Source organism: Periplaneta americana, chromosome 3 (assembly GCF_040183065.1).
Source record: "Periplaneta americana isolate PAMFEO1 chromosome 3, P.americana_PAMFEO1_priV1, whole genome shotgun sequence".
NCBI lineage: Eukaryota > Metazoa > Arthropoda > Insecta > Blattodea > Blattidae > Periplaneta > Periplaneta americana.
The window spans coordinates 186350329-186360276 of NC_091119.1; the positions used below are offsets into that span (position 1 = coordinate 186350329).

General features: G+C 34.5%; 1 non-coding gene across 1 annotated transcript; it reads left to right on the top strand.

Annotated features, from left to right (window-relative positions):
• The first annotated feature begins 8784 nt into the window (after positions 1-8784).
• Positions 8785-8858, top strand: TRNAS-GCU (transfer RNA serine (anticodon GCU)). The gene has a single exon. It is a non-coding gene; the product is annotated as a tRNA-Ser (tRNA).
• The last annotated feature ends 1090 nt before the right edge of the window (positions 8859-9948 follow it).

Consider the following 9948-nt stretch of genomic DNA (forward strand, 5'->3'; position numbering starts at 1 on the left):
ACTAAAAATTACATTATTCTTACGCACTTATCAAAAAAACTGTTACAATCATACGACTTTAGGTACTTGATTCTTTAAAGTTTAATTATGCGTTCTAATGTCCAGTCTTTAAGAATTTACAAGAGTAACGTGATTTGTAACAATTGTTGTGATAAATGCGTAAAAAAAATGTAATTTTGTAGTTAAAAATCGAAAAAAAAATTCTACACGAAGCAACTATGGAATTCACAACACACTTTTAGCTTCAGAATACTAGCTAATTAAAGAAATGATATTCCTGAATAATTAATGCTTTATCTATAATATTATTTTACTCTTAAAACTTAAAAATAATGGCAGTTGACAAACAACTTCAAATTAGTGTAACTTTGAAAATATTGAGATTAGGATACAAGTTTATATGACACTTTTTGCTCAGAATGTCTTAGGACATTAGCTCTGTAAGTGGCGGTAAATCCTCGTGAATCACTGTGTATAATCTGGTTTATATGCTAGTAACACATTAAATATTGTATGCAACGATAGAGCAAATAGCTTTCATACTCTCGTGGAAATTATGACCCCTTGTTACTGAAAAATTTTGAACTGAAAAATAAAATCCTGCTTTACTCTTTGTACTATAAATTAAGTACCTCCGTGGAAAAAGATTGGATGTAATATGTTGCCTAAGTGTTATATCCAACCTTATTCCACGAAGGTACTCAATGTATAAAAAGTAGATAGATGGATTTATTGAGTAATATTATACATACAGATGTTGTATTATCGTAATTTTCTCTAAAATCCAGTGCACGGGTCTTCTGACCGTACGTGCTTTGTACCTAACACAAGTCCTACTTTGTAGGTCTCACTCCCCTCAACTATGATTATTTCCAACCACTCTCTAAGAGAACATACGTATTAAAATGAAAATGGCATAACAAAACACATTATATAATATATCCTAACCTAAAACAGACATAAATGTGTATAATTGGGTAGATACCATTATCCCTTCGTCAGTTCGTATCACAAACTTCAACAGCTGGACTTCTAATCTGTCTCGACTTCAAGAGAAACAATCCAGTCTTTTGTTCGTATTCTCTATTCCCCATGAGGTCAAGACATGCAAGCGAACTCCTATTCTGACTTAGCATCGAGGGTGGTAGATATTTTCTCCGTACTTGTTCCAATTCGACACACTGTAATAAAATATGTCTGTAGGAGTCAATAACATAAAAGCAGTAGGCCTATACTATGTCCGAAATGAAAGTAGCCAATAAAGATATGGAATAACATGTCTACATTCTCATTACATACGGTCAGTTTACTCTAAGATAGAGCAAAATTCAAACAAATTTTTTGGCTATAAAGTTAGTAAATTAATAAATAAATGAATAAAGGAAATAAGGAAATTAGGAAATGAATGAAGAAATTAGGAAATTAATAATAAATAATGAAACGAATAATTAAATAAAGAAATGAATAAGTAAACAATGAATATATATAAATAGTTAATAAAATAAGTATACAAAATAAATAAATAAACGAGTATATAAAAGAATGAATTCCAAACAGTCATTATTAGCAATACAAAACTTTGGTCTTTATTTCTAAAGCTTCATAGTTTTTTTGAATTATTAATATCTGTGAAAAGAGCTGTGTTTGATTTTTTCCTTAATTTTTGTAGACTAGTTCTACGTTGTCTAAGAATATGGGGCAATAGTTCATATTGCGATGAAATATTTAAATTACAAAAAGAATCTCTTAGAATAATCTGTCAGGAATCTTATTTAGCTCTGTGCAAGCCATTGTTTTTCAAATTAGGAGTAATGACTATTCCAATTCTTCCTATATTTTATTTACTTTTAATTGTAAGGAAAGGCAATGATAGGCCTACCTTTATAATATAATACTCATCATAGTCATTATACCAGAAAAATGAAGATACAAGAAAGAAATTTTATCAATTTAGTGTATCTCAAAAGAATTGGTATTTTATATCGGTTACATTTTATAAGCTTAATACATTGTTTATCCTATAATAAGTACACCGTTGTGGCTGAGGGGTTACCTAGTCTAACTCCGAACCCAGCGGTCCCGGCTTCGATTCCCGGTCAGGACGAGTTGCCTGGGTGAGGTTTTTTCGAGGTTTTTCCTCACTCCTATGAATGAATATCAGGTAACTTTATCAGGCGATTGGAACCCCACTTATCTTCTCCACTTCCTTTCCTCCCCAATCATCCTTTCCTCATCATCCCGTCTCTTGTTTTCCAGATCACTCTACAGGCGGCCTCCCGAAGCTGCTGACTCTCTCGACCGGCCTCCGTGGAATGTAGTTCAGCGATGTTGGATGGCTTCTGCAATGGCACCCGAGGCGGACCTACTCGGGGGATCCATATCGAGGGTTATCGCAATAGATCTTAATAGGTCGCAATGCTGGGCCATCCGTGGCCCCCTCAGTTAAATTCCATTACATTCCATTACCTCATAATATGAGATGTTTGCCTAATAATGTGTTTAAAAGTGAAATTCAGTCTATTTTAACACAGGGATGTCTGTATAATATTAATGATTTTTAATATACTCGTACATCTTAATATATATGTTTGACTATGCCTGCATGTTTTGTGTTTTATGGCAATAAAGCAATATCAATATCAATATCAGTATCAATATTTTAGCGTTTTTTTATTGTTTTCACACGTAATTACACATCTACAGAATGTTTCCGAGGTGGTGTTACAAACTTTCAGGGGTGATGGCGAAGGGCACATGTATCAATTTGAGATCAGGAACCATGGTCCGGAAATGACTGAGTCGAAAGTTATAGGCAAAAATAGTTGTGTGGAAATGGAATTGTAATTTGACATCACGTGCCCTCCTTCCCTTAACCTTTCGAACAGTCGTGGAAAGATGGTATGGGCCGGATGTCTCCTACGTGGGTACTTGCACCGATACAATCTGAAAGCTTGTCTACTGTTCCCATTGGCTCATCCGTATTCGAAAATCAGGTCTGCTTATTCCGCTCTCGTGTACTCCTCCATTTCACTAGGACTGATCGACTGGACACTGCAACTTGTACACATACACTGCTGTCTACAGACGTGCATATCAGGACCGACCATGTCCGTTAAACATTACGCTATCTGCATTGCTTTAGTGTAGTTTCCTGTCCCCATCCCTCAGACAGCGCACTGAATGGAATACTGTAAGTAGACAACGTAAACAACGTGAGATTATTACAGTATGTGTAAGATGTATAGATAAATACACATACAGTAAATAAAGTGTACAGAGGAATAAAATTATTTCATTCCCACAGAACTATTTTTGCCTGTAACTTTCGACTCGATCATTTCCGGACCAGGGTTCCTTATCTCAAATTGATACATGTGCCTTCGCCATCATCCATGAAAGTTTGTAACACCACCTCGGAAACACCCTGTATATATGTATTTATTTACACTGCAAGTGGGCAAGCACCCGGTGGCAGTGGTATACACAATTAAACAATACACAATAAAATTACAATACACAATTCAATTATACAATGCACAATACAGTTATATACACAATACAATAAGAATACACAATACAATTTAACACAATAATTACAATTAATAATAAAACATAAAATAACCTAATTTTACAATACAACCTAAATATGTATAGGTCCTACATAAGTTTCAATAGTCAAACTCTCATCTCACTCACTGTAGTGGCACTATGACGCATTTCACTGACACTTTAGTACACATTTCACCGACACTTTATAACACATTTCACCGACACTTTATAACACATTTCAACTGACACTATAGAACACATTTCATTGACGCTATAAATTATCACTGATCGGAACTATTTACTGCACTGTAAAACCATAACTTCACTGACTCACCTCGCTTCACTGATACAACAGTTCAAATAAGACAAATAATTACACCCTTATGCATACTTATAAACAGAACTACATTTAAGCTAAACATTTCTAGTCTTACACGCTATTTTTAAATAATTTACAATTCAAACCAAGGGAGTAACTCGTCATGCTAAATAAATACATGTCACCTTAAAAAATATGAAATGTTAAATGTCACCTTAATTTTAATTTGCACTTTATAAACAACTTTTTAAGTTATGCTTGAATATCCTTATATTGATGTTTTAATTGGTTTTAGTAAATAAATAGAAAAATAAAGAAATTAAAAATATGAATGAATAAATTTAAATAAATTAAATAAATAAACAAAATAAATAAATACATAAAGAAAGAAATAAGAAAGCAATCAAATAGATAAAAATAAATGAATGCATACTAAGGTACGAGGCAGGCAGGCAGCCAGACAGAGACAGATAGATAAATAACGTATACTAGTTGTTATTATTAAACATATAAAAAGGGAGGTGTTGGTGTTTAAAGCAGCTTCGCTTTTTGTATTGCTAACATCCATGAAGAAAATTATATTTTATTTATCGAATTTTCAATTTCGTTAAGTTTTAAAAACTATATTTTACTTTTTCTGGGCATTTGACACATTTATTATCGTTTTTGCACTAAATTACACGATTTTGTTGATTTTGTAATTATTGGTTTCAACACTACGAAAGGAGAACCATCCGTTGTGTTCAATATCGCCTGTCAACAAGCTTCATTACTCGATTTTCTTCCGCTTTCTTGTTTTTAATCCCCGGAAATATTTCTAAAACCGAACAATGAAAGTGGGATCCGCGTACAAAAGTTATTTGAAATCGCTAATGTGGGATACGGCATGCGTGGATACCTTAGCTCCATCCCACTTGCCATCAACTTCTAAAATCGCAAGCTCTGCAGCAGAATCTGCCGTACTTAGTAAACGTCGTAAATACATACAACTAGTAGACAATTACATCTTCATCTTCTTCGCTGTCGAAACAATAGGCTCCTGGTGTAAAGAAGTAAAATACCTAGTTTCCGAAATTGGTAGAAGTTTGGTGACTGTTACTGGAGACCCTCACTGCACCAATTATCTATGGCAACGAATAGCAATAGCCATCCAACATGGAAACGCAGCCAGCATTTTGGGAACCTTTCCAGACGCCAATTCTCTGGAGCAAGGCAAAGGTGAAGTACGAAGCCCTGTAGAATGAAGATAAAACTCCACTCTCGGCAAGAATCGAACCACGGACCGCTTCGTTGGAAAACACACGCACTATGTACAGAGAAATAGTGACAGACCATAAATTCAACCGTTACGAACTGTATATTTTATGCAGGGATATCATTTTATTTTTACTTCAATTTTTATTGTACCTGAGTTTTTTAATGTACTTCACTCCCACCCATTCTACTAATGAAGTTCAACCGTCCTCCACACAAATCCAAGACCGCATGTATTGTCATAGTAGCCTTACAGTCATAGTGAACAGTCCGTTCCAAAAATATGTTCGCGTTTTCCAGTAACGAAAGAGCTTTCAATATTGAATCATTTTCGCACAGGTACTGTCGTCCATTTGCCTACGTCGTATCCCGGTTTCCCTCACCAGCTTTTATTCGCCAGCTAGAGGCTGGGCTGTCTTAGCTCTTTTCTGAGAACATTAATTTCTGTTAGGAATCGGACGTCTACGTAATATTATACGACTGTTTAAAAGAAATAAATAAAAGGGCCTCGTTAAGTAATTACCTGTCACGTGATTTCCTCCCTGTCTACGACCCTACGACATAACCACTTGGACGGACAGTAGATAGAATGTCTGAGTAATTTTATCTTTTCGGATCGGGTAGAAGTGAAGATTGAATTTACAGTACGTAAGGTACTCTTTTATAGATTAGGTACAGAATTATTTCAACATGAGTTACTGGTACGAAGAACGAAACTGGTAATTGGGATTAGGTACAATAGTCTATAGTGCGATAATATGCACATTAGAACTGAACCCTGTATCGAAATGAACGGCCAACATTTAAAAAATGTGTTTAAATATCCATATTATGATTATTTTTTAATTTAACTTCATTCTCTATATTGTATGCTAATGTGCTGTAGACAGTATAATATACACTGCATAATGAATACGTCCACATGGACAGCTCAGTTCGTGAATAAAAACACTCATTGTTAATAACTTACTGTACTGTATTTTGATTAAACAAAAACCTAATGAAAATGATCAAACTCAAAAGCGTAATATTTCCTAGTTTACGTAAATGGGTGAACTATTTTTCTTCCCTCCTATACCTAGTAAAGTGATTTGTTTGTATATTACACCAGTATCATCGATCTCCAGTCGTGGAAGAGGTATAGCCAAGTTAATATTAAAAATGTTAGTAAAAATAAAATGATGTCCCTGTATAAATTATATTGTATTTACTGTAAGGTCTCAATAAAATTACTATTGTGAAATAGTAACAAAACGAATTTAAAATCTTTTTCTATTTTCTTCTACCTCAAAAACTTTAATTACCCTTGTTGCTACGTACTATAAAGGTGGAACCTGTTTCTAAGAAGATTATATGTGGCACAGTTTAAAGGAGAAAAACCTTACAAAAGACGACGTAAGTACAGCGGGAGGTTCAGAATCCTCCAAGCGTCAAATCCCCATTCCATAAGCCGTGTAGTAGAGCGTCTACACACGTTGTGTTACCTGGACCCTATCTGCTGCCACGTAACTGTTAAGACCCGTGCAAATGGAAGTTCTCTTACAACGACGTGTTATCAAATGCAGGGGTGCCCAGACATTTGCATGCATACGTGCTATTCCATCTCAAATCGACCGAAAGACCTTGCAATTTTTAAATACAATGAAACTTTTTCTGTCCGTAGACAACTATGATACAATGCTTTGTGCTAAGTTTGAGGCATCAGAACTTCATAGTGTTTAAATTAAAAATATTTTAATTTATCGTATTTTCATAAAATTAGCAACTTTAAACAGTTGTGGCTCCGAAACCCTTTCACCCAATGATCAAAATCATGGTTTATATTGATACTGAAACATATGTATGTATGTATGTATGTATGTATTCACACTGCAATGGGTATATACCCGGTGGCAGTGGTAACTAGTTACAGTCAATAAAGTTTATATTGACATGTAAACAGTTTTTCTTACATTTTATGGAAATGGAGAAATTTAGATTTTTCTTAATTAAGACAACTTTGCCCACGAAAAAATATGTTTAAAATATATGGTTAGATTTTTCATTGAAAGTACAAATAAACACGTATTTTTTACTGGTGCAACGTTAATAAGAAAGTAGTGAAAAATCAAATAAAGATAAACAGTACGCGCGTGAGCTAACCAGCTGACTTTGAGGCGGGAGCTAGCCTAGGCAAGCAAGGCCAGGAGACATAAACACGTGATGTTTCGTCTAGTAGCGCATAGCTGGGCTAGCTTTAGCACAGGTTTTCATAAACACAGGAGTAAAATGACGCCCAAAGCTCGCTTATCTTCATCTCTCGGCCAGTGCTTGCTGTGTTGCGCCTTTCAAGTCTAAGCGTGTGAAAATAATTTATTTATTATCCCCGAAAGTTATTGCCGTGACACTAAGCAAACAATCCCGAATCCCTCTTAATATAATTCAAGGTATTTACTCAATATTTTTTTACATTTTAACAAATGGGCAAAAAGCCTAAAAATAAGTAAAATCAGATTATCTGTCTCTCTGTATACAATAAAAACAAGGATTACTTCTTATCATAACCTACCAAATGTCAGCTTCAAAATGAGCTCTTGGTCAATGTTCTGCAGTAAATGGTACAAGAATTCTGAGCGCTGAAAAAGGACTGTTTTTATAAAATACGCTAAATTTGTCGCTCAACAATACGAAAACCGTTTGACTTTCGATAGCATATTTTTGCAAAAGCACTCTGCTCAGCACCTTGTATAAATAGGGAAAAATTAGAGTATAGAAAATGCGAGATTTTATACTGATCGATTTCATATGGAATAGCCCATACGGATCATGTATGATAAAACACGAATTTATAAAAATCAATAAAAGGTAACCGAGATCATTTAGTAGTGGCGTAAAACAAGATTCCCCTTTATCAAACTCTCTTTTTAATTTGTTTATACAGGATGAACAGAAAGTAATGTCATTAATTTCTGGGGGTTATTCTTTGAGATACTTCAAGCAAAAATGTTTAATACAAATTTGCTCGTTTTTTCTTCCTTTTTTGAGAAAAAAAATCTTATGAAACATTTCATAGCGTATTTTGGAAATCGTATTGAATTAATTCCCAATATGCTTAATTAATTTAAGAGAGCAGAGTATTATGAAAATAGATGATTGAAAGAATTTTAGTTTTGTCCTTTAAATGTGCAGGAATTTGATCCGAACAAATGTAAGTTTTCATTCGGCAAAGGAATTTTAAAACGTGATGCAATCTGACAACGCTGTAAAGATTATTGCCTGAAGAGATACAGCTCGCGTATGCGAGGAATGAGTTAGATAAAGAGAAATGTAAACATAACACAATTGTTTTTAAAGATGGTTAGGGAGATTTGTTTTCTTGTATGTAAGTTTATCGCACTACGTCGAAAAATTAAAGTTGGAGGGAAGTATTTCTAATTCGCTGAGAAGTACGACAAACAGGTTTTTTAATCATTAATTAGATTTGAATAAGATAAAATACAGGGGGCTACTACCTGAAAGCTAGATTTGTATAATACATTCGATACTGGAGATACGTTAACAGAAAGCCACAATTTAAAGTCACACAAGTATTGTGTGCACTCACAGTTGAGTTCTGGCGTCTTGTCAGCTCATGTGAGTTGTGTGGATATAAAAGGAAAAATTGTGACGGTGTCGTGTATAGTTCCTGGGGTAGCTCAGTCGGTAGAGCGTTCGCGCGCTAAGCGAAGGGTCCCGGGATCGATACCCGGCTCCGGAACACTTTTTCCTTGAAATTATTCAAACCTGCTTTACAGGGAGCTACTACTTGAAAGCTAGACTTGTAAGATAAAATACAGTTTTATTAATGTCTGTTTTCACCGAATATTTAATTAGAATTAAATAAAAATGTTTGAAAATTTTTTTTTGTTCCTTACTTTAACGTAAAAACGTATTTTTTCTTTAGAGTTTTTAATGTTTTAACATTATAACGTGAAATAAGCATAATAATTATTGTTTACGAACTCTAGAAAATTCAATCGAAATGGGAGTGTACAGATATTTGTTAATCTTTTCACTTTAATTTGAAATAAGTGTGTCTTATTGTCTGTGTTTTCTGAACAATTAATTAAAATTTGGTTCTAGAGTTTATTTTCAATTTTCCAAGATTTTCTTTTACGTGAAATGGGTTTGTTCATTCTTCGTTCTCTTACACAGTTTAAATACAAAAATGAAACGGTATATCATCTGTATTTTTTCTTGTTTGTTGTTTAGTCAACTGTCCGAAGACAGGACTGAATCTCACAAGTGATACCAAGAAGGCACCACTTATGAGGCAATTACATCAGGAGATAATGTTGTAGGGTGGCCTTTCCTTTCCCCCTCCATTGCATACATCGCCGACTAGCTACATATTAAACTAGTCAGACTTCAGAATCAGATACATACATACAATTGTCCTTTCTCTGACACATATGGTCAAGCGAGACGTACTGACTGATAATAGATGTACAGTAGCGGCAAAAAAAAAAAAAAAACCGGACCGTTCCTTGTAGCTGATTTCAGAGCCTTGTTTACTCCAGAGCCACGATAGACTGGTAACTAAGACTTTCGTGGTTCGAATCCTGCCTGGGAAGAAAACTTTTTTTTTTGTTCCTTGTTAAAATTTATTCCCAATACTTTTCGATTGGAGCGACATTTTACTACTTAATTAACTTATTATTCCCAGAACATGAATTTACCAATTTATTTTCTAATGGCTTTCGAAATGGGCTACGTCAGCAGTCGAAACTACAACAATTTCAATAGATTACTCGCTATCTTGTGAATGCGGGCGTGGCATGCGCAGTGGCTCATTTCGGGGACTTTGA